General features: G+C 46.5%; 1 protein-coding gene across 3 annotated transcripts in view; it reads left to right on the top strand.

Annotated features, from left to right (window-relative positions):
- The window catches only part of Bicral (BRD4 interacting chromatin remodeling complex associated protein like), an 84,485-nt gene that overhangs the window by 4,930 nt on the left and 54,282 nt on the right, over positions 1 to 25,273 (top strand). For all 3 annotated transcript variants that reach the window (XM_035450367.1, XM_027389155.2, XM_027389154.2), the window contains exon 2: positions 21,263 to 21,537. The gene's annotated coding sequence lies outside the window, so the exon portion shown is untranslated. The remainder of the gene's footprint in view (positions 1 to 21,262; positions 21,538 to 25,273) is intronic.

Here is a 25,273-nt window from a genome sequence, read left to right as displayed (position 1 = left end):
GTGTGTCTCCAGTTCCAGGGGACCGATACCCTCTTCTGGCCTGTACTTGTGTGAGTGTGTGGTGTGGGGTGTGTGTGTGTTCAAATGCAGGCAAGTGTACAGAGGTCAAAGGGCAACTTTTGAAAGCAGGTTTATTATTTTATATGTATGAATTTGCCTGCATGTGTATCTGTGTACCATGTATGTGCTTGGTGGGCATGGAGGCAAGAAGAGGGTGTTGGGTCCCTGGAACTGTAGTTTTAGATGGTTGTGGAGATACCATATGGGTGCTAGAAATCTAACCCAAGTCCTGTAAGAGCAGCAGTGTTCTTAACCACTGAGCTATCTCTCCAATCCTATGTTTTTATTTATTTATATTTTGTTTTTTTAAAAAAGGGTTTTCTCTATATGGCCCTGACTGTCCTGGAATTCACTCTGTAGATCAGGCTGGCCTCCAACTCAGAGATCCACTTGCCTCTGCCTCCTAAGTACTGGGATTAAAGGTGTGCACCACCAGCACCACCCAATTTTATTTTTTAAAGTTATGTCTCTGTGTGTGTGTGTGTGTGTGTGTGTGTGTGTGAGAGAGAGAGAGAGAGAGAGAGAGAGAGAGAGAGAGAGAGAGAGAGAGAGAGATATGAGTGTGTGTGGAATCCTCAAAGAACAGAGGGTGTCAGATCCCAATTTGGGTGCTGGGAACTGAACTCAGGTCCTCTGGAAGAGCAGCAAGTGCTCTTAACCACTGAGCCATCTCTTTAGCTCCCATTTCCTTTTTTTCTTTCTTTCTTTCTTTCTTTCTTTCTTTCTTTCTTTCTTTCTTTCTTTCCTGAGACAGGGTTTCTCTGTATTGTTTTGGAGCCTGTCCTGGAACTTGCTCTAAGACCAGGCTGGCCATGAACTCACAGAGATCCACCTGCCTCTGCCTCTGCCTCTGCCTCTGCCTCTGCCTCTGCCTCCCGAGTGCTGGGATTAGAGGCATGAGCCACCAACGCCCTGTTTAGCTCCCATTTTTATTTGTCAATTTTTTTTTAGCTTTGGTTTTACATTGTGTGTGTGTGTGTGTGTGTGTGTGTGTGTGTGTGTGCGTGCGCGCGCGCGCGCGCGCGCCCCCACATATAGAGGTCAGAGGACAACTTGTGGGAATCAGTTCTCTACTTCTACCATATGGGTTTCAGACATGAAATTGAGGTTGAAAGACTTTATGGAAAGCTCCTTTACATTCTACCATTTCTCCAGCTCCACCTTGTTTTGGGGACATTGTTTTAGATATGCTAATGAGCCCATGAGCTTCCAGGGCAATCTTCCTGTCTCCACCTCTATCTAACCATTGGAATGCCAAGACTCCAGATGCAAACCACCATATCCAACTTTTTGAGGATTCCAGGGTTTGGACTCAGGTGTATATGGCAATGCCTTTACCCACAGGGCTTCCTCACTAGACCCGCCATAGCTCTTTGTAACATGATGTGTTCTGTTACTATTGCTTCTCCCAGTTTGTTTCTTTGCCAGTCCCTGATCTACCTACCTCTTGTCTCCTTCACAGACTTCCTCTCCCCTTCCCTTAAGTGTCTTCTTTTAGCACAATCCCACTCTGTATTCTGTACCCTCTTCTTGTCTGACTTACCTTCCATTTGGCAAGCTTACTTTTTCCAGGAAATCTAAGTCCTTTTCAAGTGCCAAGAGTTGAATCAAGGCAGTCTGGTTCCTGCATCTAAGCTGTCAACATTGCTTTTCTAATCCCAATGCCACATCTGATTGTGCTATTACCCCAAACAGGACCCCGGGGCCATCCATCGGAAGCACCTTCCTCTATCACAGCTCCACTAAGGCTGCAAATACCACCCATTTTATCTCTGACCCCTGTCAGTCTGTCTTCTCTCTCCCTCTCTGTGCTGACTCCCTCTGGTCTTTCCTTGCCACACACCCCCTCCCCCAATGCCTGCAATCCTCCATACTATGCAAGCAGATAGAGTCACTCTACTTAAAACCTCTGCTGGCTTGTTGTCCCATAGTGTTCAGCCTCCTTGTGTGGCCACAGCCCTTTTATAAGCTTAATGGCACCATAATGATATATATCACATAGTGACTTAATGACATTGTGATACATCACATGGTGACTTAATGACATCATGATGCCAGATCTTTTCCTGGGAAAATTAAACCTGAATCTTTTGGAGTGAGGCCTGGGCATATAAGTGTTGCTAGGGACTAAAGCCAGGATCTTGTACATGGCAGACAAATGTCCTACTATGGCACTACATTCCCCATTCATCAATGGTCTATTGAGACGAGGTCTCATGTAGCCCAGCCTGGCTTCAAACTTGCTGTATAGCCCAGGCTGGCTGTAAATTCTTCATCCCAGGATTACAAGTGTGTACCACCACACCCTGCAGTGTTGCCATGGTCCTCAGGATTCTAAGTCTCCTGCCCCAAAGTGGAGATCCAAAGCAAGGTTTGGGAGGTGAGCAGAGTCCCACCATGGGTCTTATAAATCACAGGAGAAACAGTACTTCATCTTGAAGGCGTTGGAGCCCCTGGAGGATTTCAGCAGGATAATAACAGCTTCTATCATCTCCCCCTTTTCCACCCTAACACAGGGTCAGCCTAGAAGCCCCAAGCAGCATGATTCAGGGCTGAGCCAAACAGTTGTCAGTTCAGAGACTGTTGCAGAAGCTGAGGGAATGGTGGGAGTGAACATCAGATAGACCAAGGTGGGAGCAAGGGAGAGAAGGGGCAGAAAGTGTCAGAGAGCTAGAAGGGACTCGATAGGACTTAGTGTTAATGGGAAGCTTCCACTTGGGAGCTGAGCCTGTGAGGACCGTGGTCCTTGAAGCTGATAATCAGGAGGCCCAGGTTTGGAGAGAGCCAGCAGGTCTACACTGGTGTTGCCTGCTCCTGTGTCCTCTGCCTGGGACAGTATAATTTATCTTCTCCCTATGACCTGTTGTGCGCCTCCTTTCTGGGGAGGCTGTCTGTGTTCTGCCTTCTATGTCACAGGTGTGTGTCAGTGGTGAAGATGTTGTCTGCTTATTGGTATCTTTTCCCCGTGTATATATGTATATGGTATGCATGCTTGCATGTATGCATGTTTGTATTGGTGTGGCTGTGCGTGTGTGTGTGTGTGTGTGTGTGTGTGTGTGTGTGTGTGTGTGTGCATCTGTATTTGGAAGTTGGCATCAGAGGTTTTCCTGGATAGATCTCCACCTTATTCTTTGAGGCAAGGTCTCTCAGTTGAACCCAGAGCTTGCAAAAAGGGCTGGCCTGGTTAGCCAGCTTGCCCTGGGGATATCTGGCACCAATTTTGTGATCTGAAATTACAGGTAGGCTGACATGCCACTCAGCAGGCCCAGGTTCAATTTCCAGCACCCACATGGTGTAACTCCAATGTCCCTTTGGCATCCAAGGACACAAGGCAAACATAATGCAAAAACATATAGAGTAAACATACATGCACATAAAAGAAAATAAATCATTCTTTTCATTTGTTTGTTTGTTTCAAGACAAAGTTTCTCTGTGTAGCCCTAACTGTCCTGGAACTCATTCTGAGTTGAACCCACAGAGTTGCACCTGCCTCTGCCTCCTGAGTGCTGGGATTAAAGGTGTATGTCACCACCACCCAGCTGTGTTTCTTTTTATAGGTTATCCTATGAAAAAAGGTTTGTGTCTTGGACTTAAAGTAGGCCAGATCTTTCTTGTACTTAGTTCAAGTCCCCAGCACCAAGAGAAAGAAGAGGATAAGGTCGGGGGAGCTTGAAAAGCAGTTCTCTGAGTCCAGCTTCTGTGTTGTAGTATGCAGAAGTTCTGTAATGGATAAGAAAGTATGCTGGGTGTCAGTCAGCCATATACAGGCTTTAGAGTGCCTGTTGAGGGGGACCCACTCATGCTGAGAGACTTTTCCTTCCTTTGGTTTGAAGAGTAACTAAAGCTTGCTGATGCATGCCAGGTGGTGGTGGTGGCAGCCCATGCCTTTAATCCCAGCACTTAGGGGTAGAGGCAGGCCTGTGAGTTCCAGCCCAGCCTGGTCTATAGAGTGAGTTCCAGGACAGGCTCCAAAGCTACACAGAGAAACCCTGTCTTGAAAAACAAAACAAGATTATCCTCAGCTACATAGAGAGTCTGGAATAACCTGGGCCATATGGGATCCTGTCACAAACACATTATGTGAAAGACCTCAGTCACTAAATGCTGCTCCTCCCCCACAGGCCTCTAGGGGTAGCTAAAGTTACAGGGAGTTTACCTAGGCGCTGGGAACTGAACTCAGGTCTTCTGCAAGAGCCATCTCTTCAGCCCTGTAACTTAGCCCCGCCTGCTTGGTTACCTTTTGCTTACTGAGCCATCTCCCAGGCCCCTCCCATGCTCTTAGAAACAGAGACAAGTGCTGATTAGTTAGGCTGGCCAGTGAGCCCCAGGGACCCTTTAATGACCTGTCAGTGCTGAAATGTTAAGCATACACTTCCACATTGGCTTTTTATGTGGGCACTGGGAATCGAACCAAGATCCCCATGCTTGCATGCCAAGCTCTTTACTGTCTGATCTGTCTCTCATCCGCCCCATTTTTGTTTTTGCTCATTTGTTTTTGAGACAGGTTCTCATTGTACAGCTCAGGTTGTCCTCCATCTTGTAATCCTCCTGACTTTACGTCTCAAGCTTTAGGATTAAAGTGAACCATATCATATCATATCATATCATATCATATTCTTTGCTGCTTTTTTAGAGCATGAGGGAGTTAGCATTGATTTGAGGCAGTATTAGTTTATTGCACAGGCTGGCAAGATATAGGTGTAGTGCATACAAATCTTCTTTTGCTTAACAAGAGGCAGAAACAGGGCTGGTGAGATGGCTCAGTGGATAAGGGAACTTGCTGTGAAACTTGATGACAGGAGTTCAGTTCCCAGAGCCGCATGGTGAAAGGTGAGAGAGAACTAGAACCTGTTCTACCTTCTGACCTGCATAGCACATGCACACACAGAGAGTAAATGTCTAAGTCAGAAAAAATCCCTTACAAACATTGAAAGGGACGGCTGCTTGTTTTTTTATCCATAATGCCATGCAGGGTTCTCTAGAGTAACAAAACTTATAGAATGACTCTCTCTCTCTCTCTCTCTCTCTCTCTATATATATATATATATATATATATATATATATATCTCAGTATTTATTAGACTGACTAGCAGGCTGTGGTCCAGCTAATCCAACAATGTCTGCCTATGAATGGAAGGTCCAAGAATCTAGTAGTTGTTCAGTTCATGAGGCCGGGTATCTCAGCTGGTCTTCAGTATATGCCAGAATCTTGAAGAAGTGGGCTCTAATGCCAGTGAAGGAATGGACTTGCTAGAGAGTGTGAGAGCAGGCAGGCAGAGCAAAAATTCCTCACAGGTGTGCCCAGCCATTTGGATTTTAGTTGGTTCCAGATACAGTCAAGTTGACAGCCAAGAACAGCCAGTCATCTTCTTTAAAACACAACTTCCTTTTTTCTTTTAATTTTTTTTTTTTTTTTTTTTTTTTTTTTTTTGGTGGAGGGGTTGAGGCAGGGTTTCTCTGTGGCTTTGGAGGCTGTCCTGGAACTAGCTCTTGTAGACCAGGCTGGTCTCAAACTCACAGAGATCCGCCTGCCTCTGCCTCCCAAGTGCTGGGACTAAAGGTGTGTGCCATCAACACCCAGCTTAAATTTTTTATTACATGTATTTGTATGTGTCTGTTGGAGTGGGAGGGCTTAGTTTGTAGAGTGTTTGCTGTGCAAGCATGAAGACCTAATTTCAGTTTGTGGAACCTGAATTTTAAAGGGAGGGGGAAGGGGCTCAGAGATTAAGAGCACTGGCTGCTCTTCCAGAGGTCCTGAGTTCAATTCCCAGCAACCACATGGTGGCTCACAGCCATCTGTAATGAGATCCAGTGCCCTCTTCTGCAGAGCAGGGACACATTCAGGCAGAATACTGTATACATAGTAAACAAATAAACCTTAAAAGAGGAGGCAGGGCTTGACATGGTAATCCACACTTGTAATCCTAGCACTGGGAAGGCAGGGGTAGTGGGTTCCTAGACTTTGCTAACTTGCCTGGTTAGTCCTGGCCTGTGGCAAATCCTATCCCAAATGACAAAATAGGGAGTCCCTCAGAAACAACACTTGAGGTTGTCCTCTGGCCTCTACCCCATGTTTGAATATTTAGAGAGACAATCTGGGAGTGTGCGTGCACACACAAGCATGAAGCACACAACTATGCAGTTATAAAATAGAAACAACCCAAACTGGATGGTGCCTGAGGAGGAATGACACTTAAAATTATCTTTTCCTCCCCACCCCACAATTTAGCCAATATTTTGCAGGCTGAGGCAGGAGGATTAAAAGTTTGAGACCAAGCTGGGCGTTGGTGATGCATGTCTTTAATCCCAGCACTCGGTAGGCAGAGGCAGGCGGATCTCTGTGAGTTCGAGGCCAGAGCGAGTGCCAGGATAGGCTCCAAACTACCCAGAGAAATCCTGTCTCGAAAAACCAAAAAAAAAAAAAAAAAAAAGTTTGAGACCAGGCTGAGCTACAGAGTGAAACCCTGTAGGGCTTTTGTTGTCGTTGTTGTTTGTTTTTTTAAGGCAGTTATACAAGGAGGGAGAAAAAACAATTATGAGGAGGAAAAGAGGAGAACCATGTTAATTGGAATATAAAACATGCCTCAATTAAAAACATTTATTTATTTTCTGTATGTGTGTGGGTAGACATGCCGCAGCAAGTATGTTATTTTCTTTTACCTCGTGGGTACCAGGGATCAAACTCAGGTCTATATATATAGTACCTCTACCACTGAGCCATCTTGTTGAACCCTGTGCCTCAATTTCTTGGGAGAGGGGTAAAAACAGTAATACTGAGAGATTCATGCATTGCTTTTTGTAGGCTGCCACCATGAGCCCAGTGCAGCCTCAGTTCCACACACACAGACTGAGGAGAGCATCTCGCCTGAGCATCCTAAGTCTAGAGAACTTTTTTTTTTTTTTTTTTTTTTTTTTTTTTTTTTTTTTTTTTGATGCTGCCCCTTCGTCAGGGACAAGTCACTAGCCTTTGCTGAGCATTTGCTGCCTGCAGCACCAGCCAGGTGCCTTGACACAACAGACTCAATAAATGGTCGCTTAGTGTACTAATGCAAGATGCCATAGCTGGCCTTGGGGAGATGAGGAGGTATAAAAATAGACAAAGCCTGGTCTCGCAGAGCCTCACAGTCCAGGGATAGACATGACTAATTATGAGTCACGCGAGGCAGTGTGTGTTATCAAGGAAAAGGAAGTTGTTTGGAAGTGCAAAGGGAAGAGGAGCCAGGGAAGAACAGGCAGGGGAGGTGCCAGAGGAAATGAATGCCCAGGAAGAGGAGGGGCTGCAACAGAGCTGTCCAAAAATCCTGCAGGCATCCTGAGGGCTACAGATTGCTGTCAGGGTTTTAAGCAGTGAGCTCCTGTTGGAGCAGGGCCATGCCTGGGAAAGGCTGTTGCCATGGATCCCTGGGTAAATGACCCGGCTGAAGAGGGCAACGGGAATGAAACAGAGGTCACTTAAGAATGATTTGTGCTTCAAGGCCAATCTGTGAATATAATAAGCACAGACTTCCCCAACCTCTGTGTGTGCTGGCTCAAACACAACTTTTAAAACTGAACTGCATAACCAAAGGACTGCTCAGTGTTCAAAGGAGGAAGGCAAAAGGAGCCACATGGTCCACAAGGGCCTTTTCCCGTCCACAGGCAAGCACAGTGGAGCATGTAGGGCGTTTCTGCACAGCCCTACACTAAAGCTGTCACTCCCCTGCAGAGACGCTTGGCTCACCACAGCAGGAGCACCTGCTGCTTTGACCTGCACTGCAGAGAGCATGGCATGCTTGAGTGATAAAAAATAGAATTTGTTGTGTGTGATAATGCAAGCTTGTAATCCCAGCACCTGGGAGGTAGAGGAAGGAGGACTACCTTGAACCACAAGTTCAAGACCAGCCTGAGCTATGTATCGAGACCCTATCTTCATATAAAAATAAATAATTTTAAAAAGAAAGGGAGAGGATGAGAGATGGCTCATCGATTAAGAGCAGTGGCTGAGCCAGGCATTGGTTAATCCCAGCACTCAGAAGGCAGAGGCAGGTGGATCTCTGTGAGTTCCAGGCCAGTCTGGTCTACAGAGAGAGTTCCAGGACAGGCTCCAAAACAATACAGAGAAACCCTGTCTCATAAAAAGAGAGAGAGAGAGACAAAGACAGACAGAGAGAGAGAGAGAGAGAGAGAGAGAGAGAGAGAGAGAGAGAGCAGGAGCGAGCACTGGCTGCTCTTAGGACTCAGGTTCAATTCCCTGCACTCACAAGGTGGTTCACAACTGTACAACTCCAGTTCGAGGGGATCTGACACCTCTCCTCTTCTGGCCTCCTCTGGTACCAAGCACACACATGGTACACACACATACATGCAGGTCAAACGTTTGTAAAATGAAAATAAACCTTAAAAAAGAGAAGGAACTTAGGTAAGAGGCGTGAATAGAAGGCGGAATCAGGAAAGGCAGGTCTTGGAGAGCCTAGAGTGTCATTGGGCATGGTCTCTTCCCCTCCCCCCACCCCCTTGCACACTCAGAATCGCCTTTTCTCAGCTCTGAAATGGTGGTCTTGTCCCTTAGCCTTTGTGTGCTCTTGTGTGCATGCGGTTACCAGAGGTTAGCGTTTGGTGTCTTCTGCAATTGCTCGTGACCTTTCTGAAGGGCAAATTTTACAGACAAATAAGATGTTTGCTTATTTGTGTACATACATGCCCAATGGCACATGTGTGGAGGGAACTTGGAATAACTTACAGTCTCAGTTTTCTCATATGTGGGTCCTGGGGACTGAACTCAGGTCATCAGGCTTCCGACAAGCATCTTGCCTGGATGAGCTACCTCCCCGACCCAATTTATTTTTATCTTATTTTATGTTTGGGAGCAGGGCATGTGGAGGTCAGAGAGCAACTCTGTGGGATAGATTCTCTCCTGCCACCTTTACTTGGGTTCCAGGGGCCCAAACTCAGGTTGACAGGTGTGTATAGCTGGTATCTTTACTTACTGAACCATCTCGCTGGCCTCCTTCACTTTGTTTTTTATTTTTAAATATTTATTTCATTTTAAGTATGTGTAATGTGTTGGTGGGATGGTGCATGTGTATGCAGGTATGAGCAGGTGCCCAGGGAGACTGGAGGCATTGGATGTTTACAGCTGTTGTTTCAATGTGCATGGTGGGAATAGAACTCAGGTCTTCTGCAAGAGTGTTACAGTATCTGTCTGTCTGCCTCACTATGGTGCTCTAGCTAGCCCTGGAACTCACTGTGTGGATCAGGCTGGACTTGAACTCACAAAAATCCACCTACCTCTTTGTCCGAAGAGCCAAGACTGGAAACTGCTGAGCCATCGCTCCAGGCCCCACTTGATTTTTGAGACAAAATCTCTCATTGAACCTGGAGCTTGTTGATTTGGTTAGCCTAGCAGGCTAGGTATCTAGGTCTGTACCTCCCCAGAACTGGGTTTGCAGGCACATTCCAAGGCCTGTTTATTTTTACATGTGTACTGTAATCTGAACCCGGGTCCCCATGCTTGTTCCTTGTGTGCTGTAATCTGAACCCAGGTCCCCATGCTTGTTCCTTGTGTGCTGTAATCTGAACCCAGGTCCCCATGCTTGCCAAGCAAGCCCTTTACATTTCCCCAGCCTCTGTTTGATTTTTTTTTTTTTTATTTTTTAATAAACACCTATCACAGTCTCTTTCCACAAGGTTTCATATGTCACTGAGTAGCAAGGAGTGTAGTTTGGCATTTGCAGCTCAGGGATTCCCCAAACTGCCTGCCAGCTCCTCTAATCCTCTCACCACCCAGGACTTAGTACAATTCCTCCTTTTTTAGGGTCTGTCTCCCCTCACAGGTGCCTCTAGCTGAAGCTCTCCATCTCATCCCTATTACCATCACTCATCTTTTAAACCCAGCCTTAGGGCTGGAGGGATGGCTCAGTGCTTAAGAGCATTTGTTGCTCTTGCAGAAGACCTGAGTTTGGTTCTTAGCCCCCCACTTGGTGGCTCAGGACTACCCTTAACTCCAGTTCCAAGGGATACAACTCCCTCTTCTGTCCCTCAGAGGGACCAGGCATGAATGTGGTGCTCATACATACATGAAGTCAAAACAGTCATACACATAAAATAAAACAAACAAAAGTTTCAGCCTGGTCTGCAAATCGAGTTCCAGAACAGCCAAAGCTATGCAGAAAAATCCTGTCTCAAAAACCAAAAAAAGGAGGGAGCAAACCTAGCTTTGCCTGTCTCCCTCCACCTTCCAGTCTGCACAGAACGCCCCCCCTCTCATTGATGCCCAGAGCATCACCCTGGTGGCCTCCTTCAAGCCCCATATATTTTTTTAAACTTTTAATGATGGAAACAAAATTTTTTTGCATATATTGTTTTCCTGTTGTTTTTAATGTCAGAACATTTATGAGAACAGAGGTCATTGAGCACATCAGGTGACACAGATGATTATGCGAAGGTGAGTGGTATGTAGAGCTGAGGGTATTTCCTGTCTGTGAAGCTGCTTGCCAAAGAAACAGTCTCCCTCCCTTGAGGCTGCATCCATCCATCCATCCATCCATCCATCCATCCATCCATCCATCCATCCATCCATCCCAGGTACCCAGAACTGGCCATAAGCTTCACTACTGCTGTTCATTTAGACAGCTCTCATTTCTTCTTCTTTTTAACCTATTTTTCTTACGAGTTTGTGGTGATGGGGGCAGCATAACGACAGTAGAAGCAGATCTTTCATCACCACAGTAGAGAGGCCTCGGCTGCACCCACCCAGGGGGCGGTTTCCTTTCTGAAGTGGCAGGAAGGAGGTTTTGAGGTTTTTGAATATTGCTTCTAAGTATCAGAGCAAAAGATTGTTTGCCCACATTTGTACTATCTTGGCAAGCTAGCAACCTAGAAGATACTTGCTGGCTGGTTTTGTGTGTGGTTTTTACTTTCAAGGGGAGAAGAATTTACTCCTTGGTGAAACTCAAGGGGAGAAGAATTTACTCCTTGGTGAAACTGCTGAGAGAGATTCCTTTTTTTTTTTTTTAATTTTTAAAAATTTACTGTTAAGAGACTGGAGGTGTAGCTCAGTGCTGAAAAGTACTGACTGCTCTTCCAGAGGCCCCACTTTCAGTTCCCAGCACATACATGGCGGCTCACAACCACCTGCAACTCAAGTCTTAGCATATCTAATTTTCTCTCCTGGTCATCATAAGAACCAGGCATGCATACAATGCACAGACATGCCTGCAGGGAAATACCCACAATATAGTAAATATTATTTTAATGATAATAAACAAATTTTTAAACATTGCTGCGGGTTGGAGAGATGGCTCAGAGGTTAAGAGCACTGACTGCTCTTCCAGAGGTCCTGAGTTCAATTCCCAGCAACCACATCGTGGCTCACAACCATCTGTACTGAGATCTGGTGCCCTCTTCTGACATGCAGGCAGAACATTGTATACATAATAAATAAAATCTTTAAAAAAAAATTGCAGCCTGGCAGTGGTGGCTCATGCCTTTAATCCCAGCACTCAAGAGGCAGAGACAGGTGGATCTCTGTGAGTTTGAGACCAGCCTGGCCTACAAGAGCTAGTTCCAGGACAGCCTCCAAAGCCACAGAGAAACCCTGCCTTGAAAAAACAAAACAAAATTGCTGTTAACTTCAGGATTAAAACTAATATAACTCCCAGACAACTATAGAGTTGTCAGTATGCTGTGAATTGTAACTAGTAAGTACACACACACACACACACACACACACACACACACACTTACTTCATACAAGCAGAAACAAAGTGTCCTTTCTCCAATAGTCTCACTTCTGCACTTGTTAATAGCTGTGTAAGGACCAGAGGCTATGCAGACATGGTTATGGGGCAGGTTTTCAGGAGCTATGTAGACAGGTATAACAAATTATTGTCATAGGCTGTTGAAAATATGTAAGTGTCAGACAGATACAGAAAAGTCATTTATTGATATTTGCCATTGATATTTTTTGTTTGTTTATTTGAGATAGGATCTCATGTAGCCCAGGCTGGCCCCCACCTCACTATGTATCTGAGGCTGGCCTTGAACTCCTTCCTCTACTTCCCAAATACTGGGATTATTGTTGTGCATGCCATGCTGACCCTTAGTTACTGTTTTTTGTGTGTTTGTTTTGTTTTTTGAGACAGGGCTTCTCAGTGTAGCTTTGGCACCTGTCCTGGCACTGGCTCTGGAGACCAGGCTGGCCTCGAACTCACAGAGATCCACCTGCCTCTGCCTCCCAAGTGCTGGGATTAAAGGTGTGTGCCACCTCTGCCTGGCCTGGGTTTTTTTGTTTGTTTTTATTTTATTGGTGTTTTGCCTATATGTATGTCTGTGTGCAGGTGTTGGATCCTGGTGTTACAGTTATAAGCTGCCATGTGGTTGCTGGGAATTGAACCCAGGTTCCCCTGGAAGAGCAGTCGGTGTTCTTAACTGCGGAGCCATCTCTCCAGCCCCCTCAGTTACTGATTTTAAGCAGTGTTTTCTCAATGAGAGTCATCTCCATCAGTGACTTGTGAAACCCTTTCACAAACATCTAACAGGCTGTGTAAGAAGGAGACATCTCCAGTTCTCTTCTGAAACTCACTCTGAAGCTGTGGATGACGTCTAGGTCTGATTATTCTCCTGCCTCCTCCTCCTGTGTTTGTTTGTTTGTTTGTTTTGAGAAATGTAGCCTAGGCTGACCTAAGACTCAGATGAGGTTACAGTCAGGAACTTAAACTCCTGGCCTTAGGTTTAGGGATCTGTATCTTTCTTCATTAAAGCCTGCTAGGGGCTGAAGCCAGGCCCAACATGAGCCTGCACTGAGCTCCACCCCAGCTAGGGAGTTTGTGTTTTTAAAAGCTCCTGGGTTAGTGGTTAGTGAGGTGCTGGTGGAGCTGGGACAGTCGCTTTGAGATTTAGAGAGGGGATTCCACATTGAGATAGGAGACTGGGAGGCCGAGCAAGAGATGGAGGTCTGAATGTCTGTGGGGAAGAGGACTGGTTTTGAGGGAGGCCTGGGCATGGGTTCTGTGCTTTGGAGGAAAGAATGAGGTCAAGGTGAAAGGTTTGAACTACAAACGTGAAGAATAGAGAGAAGAACAAACTCAGAAGCGATGGCTCCTTGACCCGGAGCATCCTGCTGGTGGTGGGAAGGACATCTCATCAGGCTTTTATACCAAGTCCATGTTAACTCTTCCTCCAGAACACCATGCCCTTTGCTCTGTTGATTTCTGAATAACCTCCTGATTGTGTTAGATATGACTCACCATGTTAACTCACCAGGAGCTGACACATATACCAAACTGGTATTTGGTTTATATGATTCATAATGAGCAATGTGCAAGCATTGGGAGGCATGAGGGTATTTGTACTTTTGCTCACAATGTCATCCAACGATGTCTGGTTAACTATTCTGTTTCAATAACCATGTGGCTTTTTACCATGTAGCTTTTTAATGATCATAATGACCATGGACATTAGTCATTCGGTGTCCTTTCTCCTTGGTTTCTCTATTTTATGTGCATGTATGTCTAAGTGCACATGTACATGTGTGTGCACACGTGTGTACACATGCTGGTGGAGGCCAGAAGACAACTTGTTTGGCATTCATCAGATGCTGCCAACCTTGGTTTTGGAGACAGGGTCTTGCTCACTGGCCTGGAACTTATCAAACAGGCTAGCCTAGCTAGTCTATTTCTGCCTTAAACCTAGTGCTAGGGTTAGAAGCTCATGCCACCAACACCTGGCTGCTTGTTTGTTTGTTTTGTTTTTTGTTTTTTGAGACAGGATTTATTTTTGTGACATCCCTGGCTGTCCTGGAACGTGCTTTGTAGACCAGGCTGGCCTTAAACTCAAAGAGATCCTCCTGTTTCTGCCTCCAGTGCTGGGATTAAAAGCGTGTACCACTACCGCCAGGCTCAACACCTGGCTTTTTTTAAAGAGGCTTCTGGGGATTGAACTCGTGTCCTTGTGCTTCTGCAGTAAGCACTCTGCCAACTGAGCCATGTCCCCAGACTCCTCAGTTCTTCTTGTGAGTGTGGAGAGTATGTCCTACAGGCTAGCTTAGTACCCCTTTGCCATCTTTGGATTTATGTGACTAGTAGAATGACCCCTTTCAGATGTCTGTGTTGTTGTTCGTGTTTTCATATTTGTTTTGTTTTGAGACAGGGTCTCACTATGTAGCCCTGGCTTGCCTGGAACTTGCTATGTAGACCAGGCTGGCCCACAGCTCTCAGAGATCCTCCTGCCTTAGACTCCAAGTGCTAAGATGAAAAATGTGAACCACCATGCCTGGTGCCTGTGGAGGCAGAAGAGGATGTTAGATCCCCTGGAACTAGAGTTAAATATGGTTGTGAGCTGCCATGTGGGTTCTGAGAAAGGAACCCAAGCCCTCTGGAACAGCAGCCGTCTCTCCAGCCCCTTGTTTTAGTTTTTGAGATAGGCTCTTGAGATGGGGCCCTGGCTTGTCTCGAACGAGCAACAGCCTCCTGACTCTGCCTCTGGGGTCATAAGCATGCATTTCCACACTCAGCTCTGTTAGCTCTTGTTTCATTTGCAGAAGGGCACAATGATTGAGCAAGCCCCTTGAAGAGGACACCCTCCCTTAGGTGACTTGTTTTTTTCTTCTTCTTTACAACAAAGTCCTGTGTAGACCAGGCTGTCCTCTTAAACTCGCTGTGTAGCTAACCTCTCTATCTGGCATTCTGCCTAATCCCCCAAGTACAGGGGTCACATGCCACCAAGCCTGACTGATGCTGACTGCTGACTTTTTTCCAGCATTCTACTGCCTGAATGATCATGTGACTGACAACCTTATCCTCTCTCTGCCATCCACTTCCTCTTGGATGCCTGGAATGGAAGGCTCCACCTAAAAGTCATAGGGCACTAAGGGCCTGAGCACCAGGAGGTGTCTCTGTCTAGCCACCTAGCTGTCTTACAGTAGCATGTGATAGCCAGTACCCTAGTGCTGTCCTCCCCCTCATGCTGTCTGTGGGGAAACAGGCTGAGTGAGTGTGTGAGACTGGAGACCAGTGGGAGTGTGGCGGCCTTAAAAAAACCTAGCAGCTCTTCTGTGTTCTGTTATTCTGGTCTTTGGACTAGCAGCTTGTAGGAGTTTTGAGTTTTTTGAAAAGCCTGTCAAGGAAAATGCCCAGCTTGAAAACTATGTCATGACTTAAATAGCTTTAGCATCTAGAAGGTTGTTTAAAGTGTTCATAGCCATTCACCGAACGAAGTTATAATGTAGGCAAGATAGTGAAATAGCTGCCAGTGTTCCAGTAAGTTGCTTATTTATTACTTTGAAAGCAATTTTGAAGTCTTTTTGGGGGAAGGGGGATGCTGGGAATTGGACTTAGGACCTCCAGCAGTAGCGCTCTCTCACTTTGCCACACTACAAGCCTCTCTTGGTATGTTTTTTCATTCATTTGATTATTCAGTTATCTATCTGTCTGTCTATCTATCTATCCATCCATTCACTTTTTTTTTTTTTTCCCTGAAACAGGGTTTCTCTGTATTGCTTTGGAGGCTATCCTGGTACTCACTCTGTAGACCAGGCTGGTCTCGAACTCACAGAGATCCACCTGCCTCTGCCTCCCGAGTGCTGGGATTGAAGGCATGCACCACCAATGCCCGGCCCACTTTTGGTTTTTTTAAGACAAGGTTTCTCTGTGTAACCTTGGCTATCCTGGAATTTGCTTTGTAGCCCAGGCTAGCCTCGAACACAAAGAGATCCAACAGCCTCTACCTCCCCAGTGCTGGGATTGAAGGCGTGCACTGCCCCACCTGGCTTATTTGTTTTTTTAAATGAGGTCTCACTATATTACTCTGGCTAGCCACCAACTTGTAAGCCTGCTACCTCAGCCTCCTGAGCAGTGGAGTAACAGATGTGTACTTCCACACTTGGATCCATGTTACTGTGTAGTCCTCTGCCTGGCCTTGAATTCAAACCCTGTGCCTCCTGACTGCTAGGAGTAAAGATGTCTACCACCATGCCCAGCCTCCTTTTTAAAAAGTTTACTTTATTTTTTTAAGATTTTATTTATTTATTATGTATACAACGTTCTGCTTCTGTGTATATCTGCACACCAGAAAAGGGACACCAGATCTCATAACGGATGGCTGTGAGCCACTGTTTGGTTGCTGGGAATTGAACTCAGGATCTCTGGAAGAGCAGTCAGTGCTCTTAACCCCTGAGCCATCTCTCCAGCCCCCCTTTATTTTTATTTATGTGTATTTGTGTATGTATACGTGTGGATGCCTGTGGAGGCCAGAAAAGAATATCAGATCTCCCAGGTCTGGAGTTACATTTAGTTGTGAGCCACCCAACGGATTCTAGGAATCAAACTCCTCAGGGCCTCCCTAAGAACAGCAAACTAACTGCTGAGCCATCTCTCCTGATTCACACTGTTTTTTAACAGCAGCAGTCACAAGAATAATAGTGACTGTTATAGAGTATCTACTCTTTACCAGGCACTGAAGCAAAGGGTTTTATATCATGAATATCCTTTGTCTCACATACCAACCTCAGGTACATGTATGGCTTATCTCATTCTTACAGACAGGAAAACTGAGAGACATTTAAAAGGCAGGCCAAGGGATCAGTGAGTGGCTCAGCAGGTAAAGCACTGGCTGCCAAGCCTGATGACCCGGGTGGCACGTGCCTATGCACACACACACACACAAACACATATGCACCACGGTGTAGAAAGAGGGAAAGGGTAGAATGAAAGGGCTCATGCCTTTAATCCCAGCACTCTGGAGACAGAGACAGGTGGACCTCTGTGAGTTCTAGGTTAGCCTGGTCTATATAGTAAGTTCCGTGCTAATCAAGAGAGCTCTTGTTTCAATACCACCCCAAAAGTCACAATGTATAAAAAGTAACAGTGGCCTGCATAGTGGCCCTTATATTTAATCCCAGCACTCAGAAGGCAGAGGCAGGCCAACCTTGTGAGACCAGTCTGGGGTTCATAATGAGATGCTGTCGAAAGCAAATATGGTAGACTTAAGTCACACTACAGGTGTAGCAATAGAAGACTGCCATTGATTGCTCACACAGAAGAGTCCACAGGCTCATCTGGTTCCTAGTACCCTGCTAAAACATCCTCCATGTACCAGTTCCTTGTGCCTTAAAATAACCCTCAGAGGTGAAGACTATAATTAACCTCATTTTGTAGATGAGGCTCTGAAGGGAGAGATGACTTGCCTGCCCAGTGCCTCCACCTTGTAAGTGACAGATGGAATCTGAACCCACTTAGACTGAATACAGGGCTCCAGTATTTAGAAGCAGAGGTATTAATAAGTATATGAACCTTATTGATACATGTTGAAAGTTTAGATTAAAATATTACTATTATTATTATTATTATTATTATTATTATTATTATTATTATTAAGGCAGGGTTTCTCTGTGTAACAGTACTGTCTATCCTGGAACTTGATTTGTAGATCAGGCTGGCCACGAACTCACAGAGATCTGCCTACCTCTGTCTCCAGAGAGCTGGGATTAAAGGCGTTCGCCACCACAGACCTGCTAAAATTTTATTTTACTTACATTCATTTATTTTTGTGCATGTGCATGTATGTATATTGAGCACATATATGCCATGGCATACCGTGTGAAGGCCAGAGGACAACTAGTGGGAGTCAGATCTTCCTTCCTTCCACTATAGAAAGTCACATCATCAGGCTTGGTGGCCAGTGCCTTTGCTCCCTGAGCCATCTGCATGCCTGAGAATGTGGAATGTTTACTGCAAACTTGCTACCTCATTTGATGGTGCTCCTGTGCTTCTGCAGTGGGCATATCTGGCTGGGCACACACATGCACAATGCTACTTAGTGTCCATTTGCAGCTTCTTATTATGTTTTATTTGGTGTGTGTGTGTGTGTGTGTATGTGTGTGTGTGTGTGTGTGTGTGTGTGTGTGTGTGTGTGTGTGTGTGTGTGTGTGTGTGTGTGTATGTGTGTGTGTGGTTTGGTGTGTGTGTGTGTGTGTGTGTGTGTTAACATGACCATAGTACATGTGTGCAGGTCAGAGGCATTTCTGGTTTTTCCCTTCCACCACATGGGCCCCAGAAATCTAACTTAGGTCCTGGGGCTTGGTGGGTGGCCCAGCTACCAACTGAGCCATCTCTCTGGCCTGTATCTCTTCTGAGAAAGGCCAAGCAGGCTGGGTACCTTACTTTTTTCTTCTGGTGACAGGGTTATTATGTTGAGCTATGTCCCCAGCCTCTCATTCTTAACTGCTATTTGAGCCTTAGGCCTGTTTATTAGAAATTCTAAGTACATCCTACAACATTTAAAAATGTGTCCAATTTTCCTTGTTTTTAGGTCACTTACACAAAAGGTAATCAGTGTCTATGACTAAGTTGTTGATAGTACAATTAAGGTTATTTACATATAGTAAAGCCATTTTTTTTTTTATAGTAAAGCCATTTTAAGAATGTAAAATCTGCCGGGCGTTGGTGGCACATGCCTTTAATCCCAGCACTGGGGATGCAGAGACAGGGGGATCTCTGTGAGTTCGAGGCCAGCCTGGTCTACAGAGCGAGTGCCAGGATAGGCTCCAAAAACGCTGTCTTGAAATACCAAAAAAAAAAAAAAATGTAAATTCCAGGACAGCCAGAGCTATACACAGAGATACCCTGTCTGGAAAAACAAAACAGAACAAAAAACAAACAAACAAACAAACAAAAAATGGTCCTCTTTGAAAAAATAAAATCCTCTTAAAAGACTTCCTGATTTTAATTTAGATTCCAAACCCCACAACAGAGTTTTAAATGTTACATGCAAAAGTGCCCCCCTTATCTAAGCTGCTTTCATAGTCCTATGGGGAAAGTTTAAGAAGTTGCCTTTGTTTCACAGTATTAGGGCATTCTTACAAATCTAAGTGCATCTGGAGACTGACATTCATCCCTTTGCTGTCCTGGTATTTTGCAAACCCTTCCCCCAGATTTAAAATGCAATTTGACAACTGGCAGTCTCTAGGTAGGTCTTGACTAATTAAAGGGTTGCCCCCTCGGCCTGTGCCTCTCCACTGGACTGTGACATGTCATTGACACAGCAAGGCTACAGGTTCCCAAGATACTTGTCAGGCCCGACAGAGGGTAAACTCTGGAAACCACCAGCCAGGGCTTCTCCCGTCAGCCATTATTAGACTAGTGACTACGGACAACTCTTTGAAAGCTTTGAGAGCCTGTCTGCAAAATCAGGGTCATTAAACCTTAGGTTCATTGTTCCAGAGGTTCCAGGGCAAGTTCTTGGGATAGACAATGTGATTAAATAGCATATTGCCTTGAACTCTGTAGCCACTCAGCATAGGCCACTGCAATGCCCTAGGTCATCTTTTTAAAAATTAATTTTGTTCTCGAAAGCTACATAATCAATGCATATTTATGAGGTGCAATATGTTTATATATACATATATATGTATATATATGTATATATATTATACACACATTGTGTAATGATCAAATCAGGACAATGGTAGATCAGATTTAAAGTGAGATTTCTGGTTTCCTTGGGATTTTGGCCAATGAGGAAGCTATCTTTCTGAAATCCATTAATGATTCATTGGCCCCTTGAGCACCAGCTGTATCAGGCTTGCCACGCCCCATCACAATGCATAACCCATGGACTCTTTGGAAATGCCGGTCTTCCAAATGGGTATTCTAATTAAATCCCCACCAATCCAAAAGCACTTTAAAATGTGTTTAAAAATTTCCCAAGCCAATTAAAAAACTGGTTGGCCCAACCATCAAGTATAGAGAAATACGATAATTTATGCAAGAATGACTAGTCCAGGAGGGCCTTGGCTGAATTTAAAGCAAATAAATAAATAAAAGCCTTCTAAGAAAAAAAAAAAACACCTCAATGATAGATACTATGTGGCACTAAGTCACTGAATGTATTTTTCAGTCAGGTCTAAATACAAAGCCTACATTATATAAAATGGTAGAGTGGCAATTACTAAAACATGAGGTGGCTTGTTTTTTAAAAAGATGTTGAATACAGCAACATACTATGGCAGCTTTGACACATTTATTTTGTGAAGTGTAGTTTAATTACATGGTTATATAAGTAAGCAAGGTGCATGAAGAGTGTGTGTGTGTGTGTGTGTGTGTGTGTGTGTGTGTGTGTGGTGTGTGTTGAACCCAGGGTCACACATTCGTAGAACATGATCTTGCTTTACCACTCACAGGACAATGCCACAAAACCATTAAGGTTTGGTTTTGTTTCCTACTAAAGATTATAGAAGACAGACAATATTTTAGAGAATTTAAATCTGGGGATAATTTTATTTAGAACTTGTTTATCAACAAGACCTCACCAACTAACTTCAGTTATGCTTTTAGGCTTAACTCTGTATCTTTAAGCCTGAATTACATTCACATCGCACCTACTTCTGCTATTTATTTAAAGCAATTGACCCCCTCATATCTTGTGGGTATTGGTAATGAAGCTACAAAGAACTTTTATAATGAACACTTATTTAAATGCTTTTCATACTAGGTGGTTTAAGAAATCTCAACAATTTGAAATTTAAAACAGGTGGTAATTATGGTTGGGCCAAGGGGTGCTAAAGGGTTTTAGAGCTTCCTGTTTAAGAATGGGAGTTATTTAACGCAAACTACACAAACATGAAGATAAAAGATAGCAATATAAATGAAGACCAGGGAATGCTCAGCTTCTCTCCTTAGTCACTGGTTTAGTCTTCCTTTTTAATCTTCAGGTACGAGTTTCACAGATAAGATTTCACATCATTCCATTGTGGAAAGGGATATTGTAAAGTTTAGTAGTACAAGCAAAATTTAAGATTATTCCACTTATCTATCAAGTAATAAGTTAAAAGGAATGCTTTAGTTTTCAAAAATATGCATTTTTCTTTTTTCTTTTTTTTTTTTGTACTGTGGCTAGCTCTAACTGGAGTTCTAAGCCAATTTTTATTTTTCCTTACCCTCCCCTCCAGGCTAAAACTGGTGTTGTGTGTACAGGGCCCCTGAGGAGAATCGGCTCACATCTTGTAGATGGGGGGCGGGGGAGGGCACACAAATAAACCTGTTTCTTGAATAGACCCCAATACATTTCAAAGTCGTCCCCCTATCCCCCCCCCAAAAAAAAAAAAACCAAAGAAACTGTAATCGCCAGGCTGGGAGCTTGGGTTTTGTTTTGTTTTCGGGAAAAAAATAAAAATTTTTAATTAAAGAAATTCTAATCTTTGCTTCTCTTTCTTTTTTCTTTTCACCAGGCGAGAACCGAAGTTTGAGGTAGACGAGCAGGCGAGCCGTTTGCCCGGGCGCAGAGCATGAAGGCCGGGCGGGCGCGGGGAGCGGGCGCCCGCCGCCCGGCGCGGGGGTGAGCGAGAGAGAGAGCGGAGCGCGTGTGGCCGGCGCCGCTCGGCCTGGAGCTCCCGCGCCCGCGCCCCGCGCCCCGCGCCCGCCGCCGCCGCCGCCGCCGCCGCGCCGCCGCCCCTGGTGCGATGGCGCAGAAACCCCGTTGACAAGGCACTGCTTTTTCATGACGGTGAGTTTCCCTTTGAGTGTATTATAATTTTGTGATAAAAATTTCAAGGAGAAAAAAAAAAAAAAAACACAACCTCCTTCCTCTGCCTCTTTTTTCCTTCGGGGAGGGGAGAAGCGAGGGAAGAAGGGGAAGGGGGGGGGGAGCCGGAGACAGATCTCCAGCCAGACAGAAAAGAAAGAGGAGCAAATTAAACACCGAGTTGCCAAAACCAGGATATTAGGTTTCAGCCCAGAGAGCTATTGGCTAAGGCTGTGTTTTTTTTTGGGGGGGGTGGGTTTGTGGGTGGGTGATGGTGGTGGTGGGTGGATATGTTTAATGGACACGGAGAGAAGGGGAATCTAGTGTGGATGCCTCTCCCGGCGTCGCCGGGGCCGGGGAAGACCAAGTTCAGTGTCTCGGGCGGGGGCGCGGGGGGACCGGGGGCGGCGGCGCCGGGCCGGGGGCCGGGCCGGGCCGGGGGGCGCCGCCGCGACCGCGACCGCGTGGGGGGCCTGGCGCCTGCCTTTTTTTTTTTTTCTCCTTCCTTTTTCTTCCTCCCCCCCCCCCATCCGCGGATGCAAATTTCTGGAGCGGGGAGTGGGAGAGCTCGGGAAGGGGGGTGTGGGATAAAAAAGGAGGGAGGCGGCGCGGCGGCGGCGTGGCGGTTGGCGGCGGGGAGGGAAGGAGGGGAGGGAAGGGAAGCCTTTTAATGACTCATTGATTGAGCCGCTTTCAAATTAGTTGTGTGCGCCGAGTATGAGCGAGTGTGTGTGTGTGTATGTGTGTGTGTGAGAGAGAGAGAGCATTCCGCCCCCCGGAGCCGCCCGGGAGCCGCGGAGGAGGGAGCGGGGCTCGGCGGGGCCGCGAGCAGGGGGCGAGGGAGGGCCTGGAGTGACGGCGGCCGAGCAAGAAAAATCAGCTTTCCCAATCTCCTCCCCTCGCGTCTTCACACACCCCTTCGGCCCCTTCTCTCCCGCTCTCCTCCTCGGCAGCTCTCGGCTGTGAATCGCGTTTTCTTGCTCCTCGGCAAGATGGAGCCCGCGCCGGCCTAGGAGACGGGAGGGAGGCAGCGGGGACGGCCGGGAGCCGGCCACGTTTTCTTCCCGGCAGCTCCCTCCTTCCCACGGCACCCGCGCGCGGGGAGAGGCCGGGGCCGGGGGGTCGGGACAGCGCGGGCGGGCCGGCCTCCTGGGCCTCATCCCCGGCCTGGGCTGGGGCGCCAGCCCGCTCTCCGCGGCCCGCCCGCCGAATGGCCGGCCGGCCGTGAGGCGCTGCCGGGGACCCGCGGCCCCGAGCCGGGACGAGCCTCCCCGCCGCACCGTGGGCTCGGCCGGTGTCAGCCGGCGGGCTGGGAGACGAGGGGCCGTGGCAGAGAGTGGCTTTTGTTTTTTTAGGGTTCTTGTTTCTTGTCTCGATCTCATTTTTTTTCCCCATGTTTTGGCCGAGAGGGCTTCGCGGGGCCCCCTTCCCGAGTCTCCCCGAAAGCGGCTCCTCAGGGTGGGGGCGGCGGGCTGCAGGGCGCTAAGATGGCGCTGGGCCTGGCCTGTGGCCAGGGCTGGTGGCGCAGTTGCTCGGCGGCCGCCATCTTTCCTCGCGGCGGGCGGCGCCCCGTGTGGAGGGAGCCGGGCCGGGGCCGGGAGCCCCGGAGCCACGCGCGGCCGCCGCGACCCCGGGCCCAGAAGGCTGGCTCGCCGGGCTGGGCTCTATGGGGCGGCGGCGGCCTGCTTTCCTTTCCTTTCACTTGGCTCGTGCTGGAAATAGTGGGGTGGGGTCTCCCTGACGCCCCGTCCTACTGTGTCTGCTTCTGTGACCTCGGCCTGCACGCCGAGTCTCCCGGGCCCGGCCGCGGGCAGGGTTTCGAGGCCCCCTTACTTCGTCCTCTTGAATATTGGGGTTAGAGCCCCTGCTTACAGGGACAGGGACAGGGACCAGGGTCGAGGGTCGGTCTGCCTTCCGTAACGTGCTCCTCCAGCGCTCTTCATTTTATCCGTCTATGTGTAGTTGGTTGTGTTGTAAAAGAGTCCGGAAAGTATCTGGACCTAGTCAGTATATTGTGGGAACGTGAAGGTTGCAAGTGATTTTTCTCGTTTGGGTCTTCATAGCACTTCCAAAATGATAAGCGTTTCTTAAAACTCTGCTATGAAGAAATTCAAATAAGCTTCAGGTGCACTTTTTTACTTTCTAAAACATGAGGTTGTTTTTCTTACATGGATAAATACCAGGGAGGGGTATAGAGTTCTAAAATTGTTACAGGGGAACAGTCTGGAAAGGTCAGGAGGTTTCCACAGATGGAAATAGTTAATTTTCTAGTGGGTAAAGGCAACATAGTGGCACTGGTTTTCTTTGTGTATCTGAATATTAAATACTTCCTGTTTGTTCCTTCATCTCAAAAGTACTGTTTTATTAATCTAGTTGTTCGGGCCGTGCCATTTTGAGCATTCCCCCCCCCCAAAGAAAAAGCTTCACACCTATGATTTCTGAGTCTGAGCATCAAAATTAACTGGGAGATGCTTTAAATTAGAGTTGTCATCTCCATTGTTTGCCAAGACCAGCTGTGTCCAATATTTTGATAGGCAACTTGAATTTGAACGTGGCACTTCCTCCTCCAGACTGAAATTCCGGTCTACTCGTCAGGGATAAGTCTTTATTCAGAGTCCATTGTTCCAGAGCCCCGGGAGAGCCTAGTGCAGTGCAGATTTAGAACACCCTCTAAGGAGACTGTACACTGTTGCTTTGTTTTATTGCGAGTGGTGGGGGTGTTCCATTGAGGCCTAAATTATTATTTTAGTTTGGGTTACTTCTCACGTCCTTTTATTTTTCCCTTACCTCCTGCCATTTATTACGTCATTGGAAACATTTTCTGGTACAAAGAAAGCTTAGATGTCCTGAGACTTTTAAGATCTTAGTACTGGAACTTGCTTCTGAGTCTGTTCCTGCAGGGTTTTATTAAGTTAACATTTATTTTGTATGTGTGTGTAGGATGATGTATGTGCAGTGCAGGTGTGAAGGTCAGAGCACAACCTGTGATAGTCCTTCCACCATGTAGGTTGTGAGAACTCAGGTCATTAGGCTTGGCTGCAGATCACCTTTTTCCCTCAGCCATCTCAGCAGCCCTGTTACTGAAGTTCTTAGGGTAGAAGCCCTGGCTCTGGCAGTCCCAACAGGCTAGACTCCTCCACAATGGTCCCAGTATACCAATAAAAGGCAAGTGATGTGGAAAGCTTATTCTCTGTGGCTATATTGGGAGTAGGGATACCTCAAGGGGCCCTTGACAATGAGCCTACCTTTCAGGTGCTGACACTATCCACTGAGCTCCAACCCCAGCCAGCTCTGAGCTTAAACAGGAAGGACTGGGTCAGGAAAGCAAGAGGTAGGGGTAGAATTAAGGACATCTGGTCAGGTGTTGTCTGGTTCTTCTGCCGTTTCTTCTGCTCCAGGTGGCCACCTCCCCACCACAGTCACTGGCCTGTTGTACAGGCCAACTGCACTTGGGAGTTGGAGGCCTAGCCACAATGAGACTTACCAGCCAGTCCACTTTGTTCCTGGGACTCAAGGTGACTCAGAGGAAAGATTAAGAATGTCAAGCTGGGCCGAGCATTGATTGCACATGCCTTTAATCCCAGCACTTGGGAGGCAGAGGCAGGTGGATCTCTGTGAGTTCTAGGTCAGCCTGGTCTACAGAGTGCATGCCAGCACAGGCTCCAAAGCAATACATTCCTGTCTTGGAAAAAAAAAAAAAAAAAGTCACAACCAGAGA

This window comes from Cricetulus griseus, assembly GCF_003668045.3.
Source record: "Cricetulus griseus strain 17A/GY chromosome 1 unlocalized genomic scaffold, alternate assembly CriGri-PICRH-1.0 chr1_0, whole genome shotgun sequence".
Classification (NCBI taxonomy): Eukaryota; Metazoa; Chordata; class Mammalia; order Rodentia; family Cricetidae; genus Cricetulus; species Cricetulus griseus.
Note: the sequence above shows the minus strand (reverse complement) of the source record. Positions and strands in the feature narration are given on the sequence as shown.